The sequence below is a fragment of the Lepidochelys kempii genome, chromosome 4, assembly GCF_965140285.1.
Source record: "Lepidochelys kempii isolate rLepKem1 chromosome 4, rLepKem1.hap1, whole genome shotgun sequence".
In the NCBI taxonomy this organism is placed as follows: domain Eukaryota; kingdom Metazoa; phylum Chordata; order Testudines; family Cheloniidae; genus Lepidochelys; species Lepidochelys kempii.
The window spans coordinates 58,630,389-58,649,239 of record NC_136383.1 but is presented as its reverse complement, the minus strand read 5'-3'; the positions used below and the strand labels follow the sequence as shown (position 1 = coordinate 58,649,239).

General features: G+C 43.1%; 1 protein-coding gene and 1 long non-coding RNA gene across 13 annotated transcripts in view; one reads left to right on the top strand and one right to left on the bottom strand.

Annotated features, from left to right (window-relative positions):
• The window catches only part of TRIM2 (tripartite motif containing 2), a 128,185-nt gene that overhangs the window by 87,586 nt on the left and 21,748 nt on the right, over positions 1-18,851 (bottom strand). For 10 of the 12 annotated variants that reach the window (XR_012158601.1, XR_012158602.1, XM_073341380.2 and 7 more), the window contains exon 1: positions 9,648-9,780. The exons of the other annotated variants lie outside the window; for them this stretch is intronic. The gene's annotated coding sequence lies outside the window, so the exon portion shown is untranslated. Of the gene's footprint in view, positions 1-9,647; positions 9,781-18,851 lie in introns of those variants that run through there. 12 annotated transcript variants of the gene reach the window in all.
• Positions 5,298-17,980, top strand: LOC140910974 (uncharacterized). Its single transcript, XR_013635704.1, has 4 exons — positions 5,298-5,402; positions 7,621-7,826; positions 16,298-16,446; positions 17,449-17,980. It is a non-coding gene; the product is annotated as an uncharacterized LOC140910974 (long non-coding RNA).

The following is an 18,851-nucleotide window of genomic DNA, read 5'->3' as shown; positions in this document are numbered from 1 at the left end:
GGCTTTTTTCAAGATTAAGAAATACCTATTATGTGTGTTCTCTTAAAGGAAGAGTCCAGTGTGTTTACATTAAAGGCTGTCTAGATAGAGAACTATGATGAAAGATTGCTGCATTAATATTCAAAACCAGAAAATATTGGTTTAGAAAAACTTTTTGAATCCCAAGTGTCTGTGAATAGCTCTTACTTTACTGCTTGGAGGCCACCATTCTTATGGGGAAAAATAGTGCTTCTCTCATTTCCTTCCCTTCTCCCCAGAACTCTATTATCACACACATTGACTACCCAGCATGCAACATTGCATAGGCCCTGCATGGTTAGGTCAACATAAGCTACCTTTCATCCACCTAACTGTGGAAGCATCTTCACTTAAATTTGGTTCCCACCAACATAAGTGCCTCTATATTCCAATTTAGTAACACCACTGCCCCGAGTGGTGTAGAGACATGGTCAACGTTTTCAGGTTGATGCAGTGTCAATGGAGACACTGCATTGCTCACATGGACTATTACTGGATTCCAGGAGCCATCCCACTGTGCCCAACACTGACAATACAATTGATACAAACATTCTTGAGGAGGACGTGTACCACCGACACAAGGAGCCTAGGGTGCACACAAGTGTGGCAGTATGCGGACTTAAGTTACCTTGACGTAATTTTGTAGCCTATGTCTACTATGGCTATGTAGACATGGCCATAGTTTCTCTCTACCCCACCCAGGCCTAAGTCAACCATTGGTGAACCTCTCGCCTCCAGACTGATCTTGGATTATATCTACTCCCCACCTGTACCTCTTCTCTGTACACTGCTGTGTAAGGTTGCCAACTGTCTAATCACACAAACCCAAACACACTTGCCCCGCCCCCTTCCCTGCCCCACGTCCAAGGCCCCACCCTGCTCACTCTCTCTCCCCCACCCTCACTTACTTTCACTGGGCTGGGGCAGGGGCATGGAAGGGGGTGTGGGCTCTGGAGCCCCCTGCATCCTCTGGGGCCTCAGGGACATGCCAGCCACTTCTAGAAGTGGCACAGGGCCAGAGCAAGCAGGGAGCCTGCCTTAGCCTTGCTGCGCCGCTGGCTTTCAGCACCTAAAATCTCTCAGTTTGGCTTCAGTAGCCTCCAGGAGACAGGGTGTGATTCCGGGAGACTCCCAGTGAAATCGGGAGGGTTGGCAACCCTATGCTATGCTATAGGCTTGCTGCCTCGTTTCCCACTCCCTCTCTCCTCCACCAAAGTGTCTAGGCCTTCCTTGAAAGCTCCCATCCCACCTCACTTTCTTCTGCTATCAAGTATCCATTTCCTTACTAGAGCAGCCTTGGCTCTTTCCTCTCCAACATGCTTTTCTTTCTGTTTTCTGGAGGAATTAGATGGGAAATGTTTACTAATGCACTGGTAGGAGAGAATTAGTTGTGGAAAGTTACATACAGGGAAACCTGAAGTATAAATAAAAGACCAGATGAGTAAGATGAATCTGAGAGAAACCATTTTCTTCCTGCCAGAATAATGGCATTTTACATACATTACATTTTATCCTTTAAATTGGCCTTCTCATAGTTAGCAAAGAAAAACAATTCTTTGCATGGCACAATGGTGCTCACTAGAATAGGCCGAATACTTTAAGACTTTATTTGCTAACTTTACTTTATTAAAGTAAAACCTGTGAATTCACCTCAGTGTCCCTGATGCTTTTTATTTTTCCACAGACTTTCAATTTTTTATTTGAAAGAGTAGTCACAGAAAGTTCAACAAATATTCACATTCAATTCAGAGGCTGAAATTTGTTCACAAATTATTTGTTGAATACTGTTCAGTAATTGACAATCAGGGGTTCTTCCATCACTGTAGTAAGGATTTCCATTGACCTAGTGATGTCTACACAATGGCTTAGGTCAGCTTAATTACATTGCACAGGATGTGCAATGTTTCACAGCCCTGAGCCAGGTAGTTAAGCCAACCTAACTTTGTAGTGTAGATCAGCCCTAGGGTTGAGTTTCCAAAACAAAAGTGAAAGAATTGGAACAGTACATTGCAGAAGATATTATATTATCTTGGAGTTACACATTGCAGTCCTCTCTCAGTCTGTAAGCAGCCAGTAGTCCTGTTGATTTTGACAGGATTTTTTTTTCTGAATAAGGCCTGCAGAATTTCAGCCCATGAGATTACTGAGACATTCTTTAACATTTGACTAACACCTAGAGAACCTGGGCAATCAGGTTTGATCTGTGTGTTTTCAGGTTCTGGGAGCCTCCGCAAAGAAGGAAAGGAGTACTTGGGGCACTTTAGAGACTAACCAATTTATCTGAGCATAAGCTTTCGTGAGTTACAACTCACTTCATCCAATGAAGTGAGCTGTAGCTCACAAAAGCTTATGCTCAAATAAATTGGTTATTCTCTAGGTGCCACAAGTCCTCCTTTTCTTTTTGTGAATACAGACGAACATGGCTGCTGCTCTGAAACCTGTCATTCAGCACAGAAGGGAGCCCCATAGCTATTTGATTTCATGGAGCAAATAATAGCATGAGTCTTACAACTTAATGGGCATTATACAGCCTGTGTTTCTCAAATATCCACACAGGGAAATAACGGTAACAAGGGGGAAAACCTGAAAACAGGTTTGATAATTCTTTCAGACATTAGGAACCAGGACAGAATTCAGAGAGCTGGCTGCTCAATTAAGGACATTTTTTTCTAGAAGATTAAATTGCTGCTTTCCCCTGACCTCTGACCCAGCTCCCAGGCAAAGAGGAAGGAGATGGTAATATTTTAAAGCTCCTTTCTGGATGAAGGAGCAAAGGCATCCATAAAATTTCCTGCCTAGTTTAAAATCACCCATGCTAGGACTGGACTTTACTTTCTGGGACTAGTATTGGGAGAGTTGCTTCCTACAGAAATTCAGAGAGGAGAACCTGAGTGGCCTGTCTGTAAGTTACAGTAAAGAAAAGCACTTTAACTTTGCACCATTTCTGTGGGCTTAAACACAAAAGAAGTTGGCTCCTTGTATTGTGTTTAACACTGTATGAACTACCAATAACTTGCATTAATGGAGCCCAGTCCTGCAACATGCCGATTTCAAAAGGAACTGAGAGCATTAGAGGACTGATTCTGGTTCCACCATAGCCCCTGACAGGTTTCAGAGTAACAGCCGTGTTAGTCTGTATTCGCAAAAAGAAAAGGAGTACTTGTGGCACCTTAGAGACTAAGGTTAAATTAATTGGTTAGTCTCTAAGGTGCCACAAGTACTCCTTTTCTTTTTACCATAGCTCCTGTAAACTGCTGTGGTGCCATAGAGCAACATGGGGAAAATTCCTCCAGCTCAGCAGCAGTGTATAGCCAACAGAAGCGGCCTTATGCTGCTGCTGCTGCTGTTCCCCCTTCCCCCTTGGAATCCCTGGCATAGGGGGCATGCCAGAGTACAGTCAGATAGGAAGGACATATTAAAGAAAGGAGGGAGAGAAGCCACAGCAGTCAGTGTTGTGGAGGTTCTGGCAGCCTTGGGGAGGCTGCTGTAAGTGTGAGCAGCCCCATACTGTTCTAACTTATGCCAGAGGCCATGTGAGCCAAGACTTCAGGCAGTGCAAAGATGACAACGCTGCTTTTGCTCTCCTTCCCCCTACAGCCTGCTGCATCTCTCTCTTAGCTGTGTGAGTAACCAGTTTTTCAGTTTCATGGTTGAACTGAAAAAGAAAAAGAAAAAAATTGTTTCAGGTCAACCCAAAACAAAAGATTTTCCAATTTTTCGATGAGATAAAATGTTTAAAAAAAAAAAAAAAGTGTTGGGTTGGACAAAACGTCATGTTTTTTACCTTTTTAAAAATAAAATTGAAACAAAATTCAAAATGATGTAATTGAGCAATTTAAATTTTTCTGATTTTTCCCCACCACTAAACAATTCAGCAATTTGACACAAATTTGCAAAATGTTTTTGTTGACCAGAATCTGCTTTTTTTCAGCCCCCCGCCAAAAAGAGTTTTGTTTAAAAACTTTTGCCCAGCAAGCAATTTCAGATTGGGCCCAGAGTGAATACCAGTTTGAGACTCTCTTCTGTTTTTGTGGCCAGCATAATTGGCTGTAAATTAAAGGAGGGAGACTTGCTCTTGCTGTATCAGTGCTAGCTGAACACTATATACAGTGCTTTAAAAAAAAAAAAAAATCATATCCTTAGGACGCTTTTGGGTTTTTTATAATGGCAAAAATACATCCTGTCAGATCGGCAGCAGCATCCATTCCCAGTATAGTTTAATAATTCCTACGTTCCTATGTCTGCTCTGTTGTTTCCATTTAGGAACCAGGAAAATAGATCCAGAAAAGAAAAATAATTTTAGGCAACCCTAACGACTGAAAAAAAGCAGATTCAGGTCAACAAACATTTTAGACAAAGGCTTTCAAAACTTTACGGAGACTTGAGTGAAAGCTCATGTTAGTTCCAAGTCAATTTGCCTTTCGTTGGTTCTAAGGTACAGCACAATGAACTAGGGCTGGGTGGACAATGGCTCTCTTTCCAGTCACTGCACTACCAATATTTAACTCCTTACTTGCTAATGTGCCTTTTGATAGTGTGGTTGGATTATAAAAGGGCCTAGGCATATTCTATTCCTAACGTCCTGTGCAATATAGCTGCACATTTCCTTTGCTCAGCAATGGCTAGTTATGTATTGGGACTGAACCTGCATCCCTTCCACACCTATAAATCCCAGTGTGAAAGCAGGATTCAGCTCATTGACAAAAATACTAGTGAGAGAAACAGTATGGCCTGCAGAAATGAGCAGATGGGTGAGAATCAGGAACTCTGTCACTGACTTGCTATGTGGTCACTTCACCAGTCTCTCTCAGGTTCCCTATCTACAAAATGGGGATATCAATACTGACAGAGAGATATGAAGCTTAATTAGTTAATGCTTGTACAGTGCAGTTGTAAAATACAATGTGAACACAAACTATTATTTTAGGACTAGCCTCCTCCTCCCACCCCAGGCAAACAATTGGAAGAAATTCCCAAGAGTGCAAGCCTTGTCTCCTCTATCCCAGATGCTTCATTAAAAAAATTTCTTCATGTCATGTTTCTCTAGTTACTTTCCTGCTTTGCACAAAAAAAAGCAGAGAGGTGAGTGCTGATGTGTCCCGGATGAAATTTGGGGAAATCCTAGACCAGAGGTGGGCAAACTACAGCCCGCAGGCCACATCCAGCCCGCAGAACCCTCCTGCCCGGCTCCTGAGCTCCTGGCCCGGGAGACTCACCCCCGGCCCCTCCCCTGCTGTTCCCCCTCCCCTGCAGCCTCAGCTCACTGCATGGCTGGCACAATGCTCTGGGCGGCCGGGCAGCGCAGTTGCAGAGCCGTGGAATGACCTGGTGCTCTGGGCAGCGCGGCTATAGCGCCGCCAGCCACTGGTGCTCCAGGCAGTGCGGTAAGGGGCCAAGGGGGGTAGTCACGGGAGCTGGGGTGTGGATAGGGGTCAGGGCGGTCAGAGGGCGAGGAACAGGGCGTTTGCATGGGGCAGGGGTCTGGGGAGGGGGCAGAGGTTCCCGGGGCGGTCAGGGGACAGGGAGAAGGGGTGCTTGGATGGGGATTGGGGGGCAGTCAGGGGTGGGGGGGTCCAGGGGGGGTCAGGAGACAGGGAGCAGGGGGTGGTGGATAGGGTAGGATTTCCGGGGGGGCCGTCAGGGGGTGAGAAGCAGGGGGGTCAGATAGGAGGCGGGGGATGGGCCACGCCTGGCTGTTTGGGGAGAGACACAGCCTCCCCTAGCCGGCCCTCTGTACAATTTTGGAAACCCGATGTGGCCCTCAGGCCAAAAAAAGTTTGCCTGCCCCTGTCCTAGGCTGTCACATTTTTGGTGCACAATTTCTTTTGGGCACTCAAAGTTTTCTGGGTTGCTCATTAAGTCAATTTTCCAGTTGTCCTTTGTCATTTTAATTAGACCCTTTGATACCTGGGCAGGTCAGGTATTTCATTCCCAACCCAGCTTGGATTTTAAATTTAACTGAAAAAGGATAAAAGTGTCTTGTTTAAAAATATGAACCATCAAACACTTGCACTGCATGTATTAAGGGGCTGCTATTGCAAGGTGGTGAGCACCCTCAAATCCGTGCTTTCACTGCACATTGAGAGAGCTCAGCATGCCACCAGTTCCAGACCCAATGAATCAAATTAAAAATTGCCTCCTACTTGTCACAAGGATATCATTTTTCAAGAGTACTGCAAATGGCTTCTAAGCTTGGGAGCTGATCCAACATTCATTTTGTCAAGAAGCTGGCCAGGGGGAAGATCAGACTCAGCTTTACAGACTATGTAGTCAGGTGTTGGTAAGGATATTTAGAAGGCAGCAGTTAAAAAGTCAGGGTTACCGTTAACACCAAATTAATATTCTCCATTAATTGTTGAGTTATTGCAGTTATAGGCTTTATAGGGTATTTTAAGTCTCAGTTCATGAATATTTGTTAACGCTTTGTTTTCACAGAGTGTCCGTCATCTAAGGCTGACATGTGGGTACACTGTGGTCAGTTCTTTTTATGGTGGATGTTGGTGCAATGCTCCGATTTATCAATGTCTTTGAATATATCTGGAAAATTATCTCCCTCTGAGGGAGAGAGAAAGAAATTAATTTTAATCTGCTGCCTCTTTAGACTGAAGTAAATTAAACAAGTACAATTAGCTCCTATTCAGGAAGCCATGTTGTGCGGCACCCCAGATACACATAGCATTCCTTTCAATAGTCAGACAATACAAGGAGCTTATTGCTTATTCCGGATATAGACAATGGGGTCCGGTCCAGGTGCTTTGACTTATACACAACAAAAAAAATCCATTTTCATATTTGTATCAAGCCTGCTATTCAAGCTGCAATATCTCAGCACTGCTTAGATGGAAACACAACAAAACCTATGACGTACAATAGCTGGCCTGGCATAGAAACACCTTATTTCTGTAGTTAGCATTGGTTCGCCTACTGTAATGCCTCATTCCATATACCCGAGTTAATATTTGCTTTAGAATTCCAACAATAAATCCTAGTTTCTTGACCATCAGATCACATCCAGCTAAAACATACTAAAAGAGATGGTAGCCCACAATTTGACAATTTTTATTTTAAACAAGGGTTTATATTTAATTAAATGAATAGTAATTTAGCCACTATTTTACATAGATATTGAAGCTTAGATGACCTTGCACAATCAAAGCTCCTTACATTGAGTGATCTTAAATGCCACATGGAAGAGTATGAAGAACCTGAGCTAAAGGTGTCAGGCCTGATTCTCAGGTATGGTTAAGCTGTCATGGTACAGAATCCTAGTAGTATGGCAAAGATGGCTATATGCTGATGCTACAATCCCTAGGGAATCGCTCACATTAGATGACTTTTCAACTGGCTCATTAGGAAAGCTTTAGTGCAGGTCATCTCAGGCCTGAGAACTGGGCCCCCGGCCTTCCTTGAGAACATCCTTATACTGGTTGGTCTGTGACTCAAACTTCATGATAATTTAAATCAAATCAAAGTAAAAGTACTTCTGACCTCTGGCTTAAAAAAAGGTTAGTTTTAAATATGGTGAACATATTAATTTACAATAAGAGTCTTTCTTGTCCATATACCTTTTACCCAAAACCTGAATTGATCTTTGTTCTGCAGATCTCTGCACTTCCAGGTTCGAGGTGGAGACTGAAAGAGGAAGAGCTAAGAGGCAGCAGGAAAGGCTATCCTGGAAGTATTATTATTTATTAAGTGCTGTCAGTGTGCCATATGGGATATTTCCAGCCACACCAGAAAAAGGAAGCACTAAAAATATTGCAGGAATCTGCTCTCCTGAGGTTTCCAGCCCACTGCAGATCTGAATGGTTTGTGTCATTTAGATAAGTAGCCAAATATGTGGGTGTTTCTCCTAACCAAACCCAACCTCAGAGGTTCACTCATCATCACTTTGAATTCTGCTATCTGATGGGATTTTGCAAAAAAAAGAGACACTGTAGTCTAGTGAACTGAGTACCAGATGGAGAGCCAGTCAAAGTTAGGTTTCAGAGTAACAGCCGTGTTAGTCTGTATTCGCAAAAAGAAAAGGAGTACTTGTGGCACCTTAGAGACTAACCAATTTATTTGAGCATGAGCTTTCGTGAGCTACAGCTCACTTCATCGGATGCATACCGTGGAAACTGCAGCAGATATTATCTACACACAGAGATCATGAAACAATACCTCCTCCCACCCCACTGTCCTGCTGGTAATAGCTTAGCTTGCAGTTTCCACAGTATGCATCCGATGAAGTGAGCTGTAGCTCACGAAAGCTCATGCTCAAATAAATTGGTTAGTCTCTAAGGTGCCACAAGTCAAACTTATAATACTTACTTTTGCAATGACTTGCTGTGTGGCCTTGGAAAGTCACGTACCCAAAGGTGCTGGAACTAGGGATGCAGGGGATGCTGCTGCACCCCCTGGCTTGAAGTGCTTCCCATATATACAGGGTTTACAGTTTGGTTCAATTGCTCTCAGCACCCCCCACTATACACATCCATTCCAGCACCCCTGTGTCTACAAAGCATTTTGGAGTGAGTGGGAGTAAACGTCTCAGCCTGGTTCGACAGACTCAGGCTAGTGCACTTCACCTAGTGCTCCAAAAAACAAACTCTAGAGGGATCGCTTTGAGTTATGGCTCAGGCTGTAGTTTGGTTCAGAACTCCTCCAGCCCAAGCCACAACTTCAAAGCTTTATCTATTTGGCTATTTTAGAGCTCTAGCACAAGCCCTGCTAGCCCACGTCTGTCCACCCAGCCTGGGAGACTTGCTTCTGCTCGCCCCAAAATGTTGTGTAGACGTATACCCATTGTGTCTCAGTTTTCCATATTTACAGATGGGTTCAAGCCACAAACTTAAATCCAGATGCAGGCTTGTCCAGAGTTCAGAGGGGGTTGGTCTGTACTCATCTCTAAAGGGATGACAATATTTATCTCACAAGGGGTTTGTTAGGAGTAACTAGTTAATCTTTTCAGAACCCTTTAAAGGTGTAAAGAACTAGCCAAATGCCAAGGATTATTTTTTTACATATTGAAAACCAGAAAGGGTACATTTGGGGACCCATCCCCACTCTGAGGTCTCCTGCTTAATGGAACTGCACGCATTTCTAACAGCAGGCAGCAAAGAATACTAAAGCCGGGATTCTTTTTCTAAGTTAGGAGGAATATATCTTAGAATATGATAACACCTTTCAGCACTTTTACAGAGCATTAATTTTAGGGTATCTCATATCTAACTCTTTCACCTTTTTCTGAAGTCCTGTATTTATGGTTACAAAAGCTGCCACAATATTGTAAACTTGTCTGATAGAGAACTAGATGCTGATAACTTAAGCCCCGTATATAGTTTAAACACTGACCCCAAAAAAAAAAAAAAAAAAAGCAAGTTTAAATAGCTTGTGTCCCATTAATTTCATCCTGCTATCTCCCTGTTTTATCCAGGAAGATCTCATCCTCATTTGAAATTAAATAGACTGTTCTTTGTAGCCGTGACATTGAATACAAAGCAGCTGTTATTTCACTTCATACAGAAGGATATAATTTATTTTAACAACTGCACATCTGAATCGCAGTTTTTTATCATTTCTGCTGAATGAGGATTATCCATAGCCCTTGATAAAAACTATAATGGCATAGTTAGAAGCCTACTTACTAGTGTTCCATAATGTCCATTCAGGAGCATCAGAGGCTGAAATACAGTCTCTGTGATCAGGAGATTCAGTTCCCTGCAGCATTCAGACAATTGGTCCCATTATGGTCATCAGGCGGCTGAGTTAAAGGGTGGCCTTGCAAAAACATAAACAGCTTGTCAGCACAAGCCAAAAAGGCGGGACTGCAGTATCAGGGGACAATGTGAGCCAATGATTAGCCTTTTTAGGTTCTGTTTGTTTAAGATATTGTGTTTCATTCCTAAGAAGAGGAAAGTAGGGGACTAAGAGGAGCTGACTAGGAAGAAACAGTGAGTGTTGTGCTGTTTACAACTAACCGGAAAAAGGCTTAGAGCAGAAGGGGCAAAAAAAAAAAAAATCAATAAGTCATTTCAGGAAAAAGCCATTTGCTTCACTTACATATAATCATTTTTTAAAATCTCACAGGCATCTGCATTGCATTTAGCCTGGTCCTGCTTTTAGATCAATAAAAAGCACTAGAAGCACAGCTGTGGCCCATGTTCACTATAGAATTTTTTCTTTCCTCTTGCCCACACTCTTACAGATGTTTCCAGAGAAAAGAATCGACAAAATCCACTGTGATCTTCCTCCTCTCTCCTCTTCCCAGCACACTCTCCTTCTATCACCTTCTTTCCCCTGACTCTGAAGTTTCTCACTTGCTGCCACACCCCACGCTGCCCTCTTGGCCCTATCCATTCCCCTAACTTCCCTCAGCCTCACTCTAATTTCTTTCCTCTCCCTTGTCCTCACTACCAAGCCCTTTTGGTCCTTTTCTCATGCTACCACTTTGGTCTCATCAAGTCTCTAATGACCTCTTCCTGGCTAAATCTCAAGTTCTATACTCCAGCCTCACCCATAAACAGCAAAACGTCCCTTCTTAAAAGTCAAGTGACCTGCTGGCTTTCACCTGGTTCTCCTCTTAGCTTTCTACTTAATTGAGCCTTTAACGTGCCCTCCAGAGGGTCTGCCACTCTCCATGGTTGTGCCACAAGCTATGGTCTTGGTTACCCTCCTATTCTCTGTCTAGGTAATATGCAACGTCTCATACAACTTCTAACACTTTTATGTCAATGACTCATAGTTATGCCCTTTCACTTCTCACCTTTCTCCTTCCATCCAATCACATTTTAGACTGTTATTTGGATATCTCCTCCCAGATGTCTTGTCAATTGTAATTTAACCTAGCCCCATCTGATCTTCTGATCTTTCCTTCAAATTCCTCATTCAGGGCCAGATTAGGTAATCCACTGCCCTATTCACACCATGATACAGGTGTGGCTCCACCTTCATGACCATCTGCCAGCGCCATGGCCCGCCATTCCCTTCCCAAGAGGGCCTTCTCCCCTCAGTCTGGCAGCAGGCCCTTCTGAATCTCGGGAACAATAAGGATATCATTAGGAGTCCTCTTTCCCACCTGGACAGTTAGGGGTGGCAGCAGGGCCCCCCCAGCATTTACTCCAGCAACCTGGGCGTATTTGCTTGGGTGGGGGAATGGAGCCCCCTAGAAAGGTAGGTGTTAGCATTAACACCTCATTGAGAAAGATGGGGTAGTTCACACCCCTCAGAGCTATTGTTTCAGGCTGTCCGCAGACTCAGGCACACATCACTGCATCAGATAAGCTTGAGTCACATTTTTGTTTTCCTTGACAATCAGGAGGGATAGAATCTTTTTTTTTAAAATGAACACTGGGATTCTGGTGCAATCACATGACTCCAGCATCTGGGTCCAAAAACATGGGCCTCTAGTGCCTATACCCTAATCCAGCTCTGACCTCTCCACTTCCTCTGTGCTCTGTTATTTTTGAAATCATCTCACCAAACCCACACATCCAGGCTGTGATAAAATCTTGCTGCTTCTTCCTCATAACAGTTCTACAACCAACCCTTTCTTTTCTATCCAGTTAGCTAACATCATCATCATCATCTACACCCTCATCATCTCTAGTTTTGGTTATTGCAGCTTCCCTTGCTCTGGCCTCCCTAATGGCATATTGTTCCTATCTCATCCTTAGAAAAGCAGCTGCTAAGATCATCTCATCACTCTGACCACCTCACCATCCTGGTTGGAATCCCCCCACCCATAACAAGCTCAAGATTTTTGTTAAAAGAAAAGGAGGACTTGTGGCACCTTAGAGACTAACAAATTTATTTGAGCATAAGCTTTCATGAGCTACAGCTCACTTCATCGGATGCATTCAGTGGAAAATACAGCAGGGAGATTTTTTGTTGTAACCTTCAAAGCCCTTCACAACTCTGCCCTTCCCCATTTATTGCCTCTAATTACTTCTTGCATTGCCCCCATCCTTTCCACTCCATCAAAAATGTTGGCTTTGAATGTTGCGCACTTGTCTACTCCTCCCACAAACTTTCATTTCACCCTGCCTCTTATGAATGAAATGCCCTCCCGGAACAGATCTAGAAGACACTCACTCCCCTTCAAATCCATTTGCATGAGCCACTTCTGCCACAGTGCTTACAAGAAATGGGTCATAGCTAAGTTGGGGGGGAGAGAGGGCAGCAGAGGGAGGTGGATGAGGGACAGTTGTGGAAATTGATATTTATGTATTTACAAAGCAATGCAAAAAATATGCCTATATAAAATATTTATATATGTAACAATTGTATGTATTTGCTTATCTCCCTCTCATCCACATAGCATATATTGCTTATTCTCTTCTACTATTAGATCTTAGGGGTAGGGACTGGCAACAAATATCAGCGATGGATTTGTATAAAGTGCACAGACACTGTACCTGAGTTTGTGGCAGAGCTGTGAATAGCGATGAACAGACAGTTTGTTTGTAGCTATCTTGTCTCTGATTTCCATGGCAATTTCTTTAAGATGCTAATGCAGTGTAGCCACAAATAAAGAAACAAAGGAGAGTGCAAGAATGAGCTGATTGAGTGGACTATGCTGAAAAGGCTCACTCTTCAGAAAAATTCATTCTCAGTAGAATTCCTTCTACACCAGTGGTTATGCCAAGGATGAATTTAGCTCCTTGTCCTTGGGGCCTTGTCTACCCGCAGAAGTTTGTTACTTATGCTACCAACAGTGTAAGCTCAATTGTAGACTGGGTGCGTGTGTTTTTACTGGCTAATCCTCTGCTGAGTCCCCTGGGAGATATCACTTCTTAAACACATGATCCCAAAGCTACTGACCCCGTGGCAGCAACTACTAGTGCACAACTTTTTTTTTGTTTAAATATTTTTTTCCACTTGAAATTGGCTTTTTGATTAAATGGACATTTTTGAAAAAACACAAAACTCTCATCAAAAATTGTTTAATTTCTCAAAAAAAAACAAAACTTTTGGTTTTCTGCAACTGAAACCAAAAAATATTTGGTTAAAAACTATAAAAACCTCACTCCACCCCCTTCTCTGGCCTTCGGGTTTAATCTAGTTTTACCTATGTTCCTTACCCCTTCCTAGACCTCAGACCATGCTTTAACATGTACCTACCTTTTAAACACATGAATTGTCCCATTGATTTCAGTGGGACTAATTGTGTGTTTAAAGTTAGGTATGTTTAGGGTGATCATATTTCCCTAAAGCAAAAACGGGACACCGCGCAGGACTGGCCCAAGCTGCCTGGGGTCACTGGCCACCCCCCAGAATGTTCCTCCACACCCCCCAGTTTGAAAATTGGGCGATTTGTCCCATTTGCTCTTGCCAACTGATGATCAGCTGGCAAGAGCAAATGGGACAAATGCCCAGTTTTGAAAAAAAGTTGGGATGTCCAGGACAGGGCTTAAAAAGGGGACTGTCTCGCCCAAAAAGGGATGTCTGGTCACCCTAGGTATGTTCCTATATAATTTTCTAAACTGGGGGCATTATCAGCAAAACACTACAGTCACTATACCTCGTAAGGCCCCCAAAGTCTGTTATCAAAGAACGGAAGAAATGTGCTAGTTACCTAGCATGTGGACACATGTAAATAATTAAACGTTTTAACTGGAGTCACCTGGCTGTAACGAAGGACAATCATTTACTCAAATATGAAAAGAGCCATCCTAGTGTGCCAGGCAAACCCCTATTTTACAAGCTGTGTAAGGAATGGAAGAAAAATAAGTTCAAAGTGAACAGACATGAAGAATCAATATGGAGATTTCCACAAATTAGGGCCCCACCTACACTACAATTGTGGCCAAGTAACAGAACTCAGTCAAAATATAATTGTCCCTTGACGCAGTTACAATATGGATAAACTTTGTAGTGTAACTGGGACCAAACTGTGTCCCTAAGATCAGAATAAAGCTTTGGCCTTTACAGGGTCTGAATCCACTTACTGGGACCAGGAGAGGGCTTTTCACCATGTTGTATCACATTACAGTTGCAGCACAGATCAGTTCCAAAAAAACCCAGGGCTGAAAATACTCCCACAGTAATTTATCAAATAATTGAATATATAAAGAACCTGAAAATTAGAGATCAGGCCATATCATCAGATTGAGCAACCAAAGGTTCATTAGATCTTATAACAGGCAATGACACAAAGAATTAATGGATCACTGAAGAATCAGGGAACTGCTCTCTCATAAATTCCTACCCATGTCTATTAAATCCAATAATAACAACCAAACTAATGCAAACTGATAAGATTTGGGGAGGGATAGCTCAGTGGTTTGAGCATTGGCCTGCTAAACCCAGGGTTGTGAGTTCAGTCCTTGAGGGGGCCATTTAGGAAACTGGGCCAAAAACTGGGGATTGGTCCTGCTTTGAGCAGGGGGTTGGACTAGATGACCTCCTGAGGTCCCTTCCAACCCTGATATTCTATGATTCTATGACTTTATGTTCTACTAACACTCTCTCACTTATATGAAAAAGTGAATAATTTGTTAAATTCCTTAAACAATGTTTTTAGGTGCATTTTAAACAAGTTCTCCATTAAAATCATTTGTCAAAGATTGTATGTTTAATGACGAAGTTGTTAGTTGTGAAAATACAATGTATTCCCACAAGAAAACATTTAACTGCTGTACATCTATAGTTTAAAATGAAATACAAAGGACAAGAATGGAAATAAAAAGGGTGGTATTTAATTTTGCTTCCAATCTGAGGGCAGTTGTAATTCAATTTATTATTTTTTAAACTGAAAAGTAAGATGCCTAGATGCCTTTTTTGCAAATTTTATCCACTGGGTTAAGTTTAATGTGTTTTTAAATATTGCCTAGCCTGAAGAGAGTCTGAGCAAGTTGATTGTTTTCATCTGGCAAAAATAAATAAATAAAATCTTTAAAAAATGCAAAAGAAGAAGTGTGAGCTGTATGTCTATATTAGTAGAGATCATTTGAGCATATGCAAGAGGAGAAAGGTTGAAATAAAATCTCAATTATAATCCCACTCTAAATGCTTTACAATTTTGCTTGTAGCTTGAATCATGTATTTTCAGTAACACCAGTTATAGTCAGTCTCACTTATACTGCTTTTTTTAACTAGCACACACACACACAAATAGATGTTAGATACCCCTCTCCTTCCCCTCTCCCAACATTCTGGAAGAGACTCATTGTCTCTCCACAACTAAAAGGCTCTCTGCAGATCCTGTCTCTTCCGCTGGCTCTCTAAGCCACTCACTTTAAACAATCACATTTTAGCTTCTGAGCCTCCTGTCTGGAGCATGCTTAGTCATTCTTCCTGGCCTGTGTACTCACCATCCCTACCATATGGGTAGACTAACCTACAGACTTCACTTCTGCTTGTGAATGTGGAATTGTAAAGCAGAGCAACGTTTGACCTCTTTCCAGTTTTCCACCTGTTAGGTAAGCAGCATGTCATCAGAGTTCCTGTTTGTGTGTTTCTCTGGGCTCGTCTGCACTTACTGCATCACTGTAGCACTTAGTACAGACATTACTTAGGCAGGTCCTCCACCTCCCAGAGAGGCGATAGCTACGTCGACAGGAGAAGCCCACCCGCTAACAAAGTGCTGTTTACACCAGGAGTTAGGTTGGTATAACTGTGTCACACCCTTAAGTGAAGTATTTATATCAACATAAACTGGGTGCATGAACCAGGCCTCAATTGCTTATGAACATGAATACTCGTCTCTGCAATGTAATGTTTAAAAAAAAAAAAAAAGGCTTCTTACTCTGGTCACTGAATTAATTACTCTTCTTTTAACTGCTGGTTTGACTCGAGCTGCACATGAAAGGCACAGAGAGCTCAGGCCAAGAGACAGCCTAATAGTGTTTGACTAAGTAAGAGCTGCCACTCTGGAAATTACCAGGGTTATGTGAACTGCTTGAATTAATGTAATTGTTTTTATGCTATATTTCTTGGTTATATATAGGAGAGATAAAAGATACCAGGCAGCACAAGTCAACCAGGATAGAAGCTTGATTTGAACTCAGTCCTTTGGCACTTTTATGTAGGATAGTGCCTAAAGGATAGCATTTTTTAATCTGCTGGTGTAACACAGGAGGTAAAAGCTTAGATTAATGGACTAAAGAAGACAGTAGTGGATCTGCACAAAGCATAATTTAAAACCACACAAATGAGTGAATCTCAACAATTCAGAGCAACAGGAGACAGACAACTAAATGCCTTAGAAAGCAAATGCCTCAAAAATACTAGGTATTACATTAAACGAATTTACAAGTGCCAAGATTTGTCAGAGAACAACTTATTTGCTCTACAGTTATCCTGAAAAGAAGATGGAAATATCTGGGACATGTGTTAAGAAGAAAGGCAGAGCATCTGTCACAGCAGGTGTCCCATTGAGCAGCTGGAGAAACATGTAAATGGGGCCAACCGAAAGAATCCCTCTGTCAAACTGTACTTAAGGAGGTAAAACTTAATGAGACTTAGCAACATAGGGGACATGCAGAGAGCAGCCCAAGATAGGCAGGAACAGTGAAGCTTTGTTTGCATCCTAAACAACACTTGAAGGCACGGGCGGGATTCAGTTTCAACACTAATTAACATGGGACCCAGTTGAAACTTTTCTGAGAACATTTTTCCATTTGTCAAAAATCAAAATATTCCACATCGATCTCAGTGAAAATTTATTAAAAAAAACTTGTAAAAATAAATTTTTAAGCATATGAAAATTAAAATAAATTTAAAATATGCAATTTGAAAAATATTAAGTAAATTTTGATTCAATTTTATTGAAACAAAACATTAATTGATCCAAAGTGAATTATTTTTGAAAATTTCATTGTGAGAAATTTAAAAATTCAACATTTCATTCTAATTCAGAGTGAAGTTTTATTTTGAAATTGTGGAATTTCCCACAAAATGGAAATTCCAGTTCCCAAGAAATCTCTAATTAATGTTCAGATTTCTTCTGAAACATCTTTAAGATCCTAGGCTTAGGAAGCTTTTTTTCAGAACACAATAATTTTATTGAACCCGCTAACTTGAAGATATCATAGAAATGTAGGGCTGGAAGGAACCTTGAGACGTCAAGCAGGAGAGGAGCAGGGGGACTAGGAAGTATCCGAGCGTGTGTTTGCTGGGGGGGCAGTGTGAGAGCCTGAGTGAGTGTCTGATTGGCTGCTAGCCTGCAGGGGGCGGGCAGTAGGGTGTCTGTTTGTTTGCGACAGGGAAGCCTGGCTGTTTAAAAATAGCCAGAGCTTCGCGAACCAGCTGAGCGGCGGAGAACCAGCTGAGCAGCGGGGACAGCAGAGCAGCTCACAGCAGGAGTTTGCCTGGGAGTTCGCCTGGAGGGAGCCCAGTGAGGCAAACTGCTCTGAGGAAGCTCATAGTAGGAAGGTGATATGGAAGGGGGGGGGTTCAGCTGTTGTGACCTGCACTGGATGTGCCATGTTTGTCTTTTTTCCACAGGACAGAAGCGACTTTGTCTGTACAAAGTGCAAGCTGGTCTCCATATTGGAAGAGAAGATTGAAGGTCTGGAGCAACAGATAACAACCCTGCGTTGCATACGGGAAACTGAGGATTTTCTGGACGAAACTCGGGATAGGCTTCTAGGGGCACAAAGCTCTACAGATATAGAGCAGGTTGCACAGAGGAGCCAAGAGGCCAGTGAAGAAGCTTGGCAACATGTGACCTCCAGAAGAGGTAAGCGGAATGTCCGGGTTCCAGTAACACAGACACAGGTAACTAACCGCTTTCATGTTCTCTCCACAGGTATCGTTGCGGAGAGTGGACCAGATGATATGTCTGGGGCGAGAAAGCAGAAGGAGACTCCGCTGGTTGGAAGGCATGAGATGCGATGTCCTGAGGTTGGGAGTTCCACGACCACCACTCCCAAGAGGAGAAGGCGGGTGGTGGTGGTCGGGGACTCTCTCCTCCGGGGGACTGAGTCATCTATCTGCCGCCCTGACCGGGAAAACCGAGAAGTCTGCTGCTTGCCAGGGGCTAAGATTCGCGATGTGACGGAGAGACTGCCGAGACTCATCAAGCCCTCGGATCGCTACCCCTTCCTGCTTCTCCACGTGGGCACCAATGATACTGCCAAGAATGACCTTGAGCGGATCACTGCGGACTACGTGGCTCTAGGAAGGATAAAGGAGTTGGAGGCGCAAGTGGTGTTCTCGTCCATCCTCCCCGTGGAAGGAAAAGGCCTAGGTAGGGAGCGTCGAATCGTGGAAGTCAACGAATGGCTACGCAGGTGGTGTCGGAGAGAAGGCTTTGGTTTCTTTGACCATGGGATGGTGTTCCATGAAGGAGGAGTGCTGGGCAGAGACGGGCTCCATCTTACGAAGAGAGGGAAGAGCATCTTTGCCAGCAAGCTGGCTAACCTAGTGAGGAGGGCTTTAAACTAGGTTCACCGGGGGAAGGGGACCAAAGCCCTGAGGTAAGTGGGACAACGGGATACCAGGAGGAAGCACAGGCAGGAATGTCTGTGAGGGGAGGGCTCCTGCCTCATACTGGGAATGAGGGGCGATCAACAGGTTATCTCAAGTGCTTATATACAAATGCACAAAGCCTTGGAAACAAGCAGGGAGAACTGGAGGTCCTGGTGATGTCAAAGAACTATGACGTGATCGGAATAACAGAGACTTGGTGGGATAACTCACATGACTGGAGTACTGTCATGGATGGTTATAAACTGTTCAGGAAGGACAGGCAGGGCAGAAAAGGTGGGGGAGTAGCCCTGTATGTAAGGGAGCAATATGACTGCTCAGAGCTCCGGTACGAAACTGCAGAAAAACCTGAGTGTCTCTGGATTAAGTTTAGAAGTGTGTGCAACAAGAGTGATGTAGTGGTGGGAGTCTGCTACAGA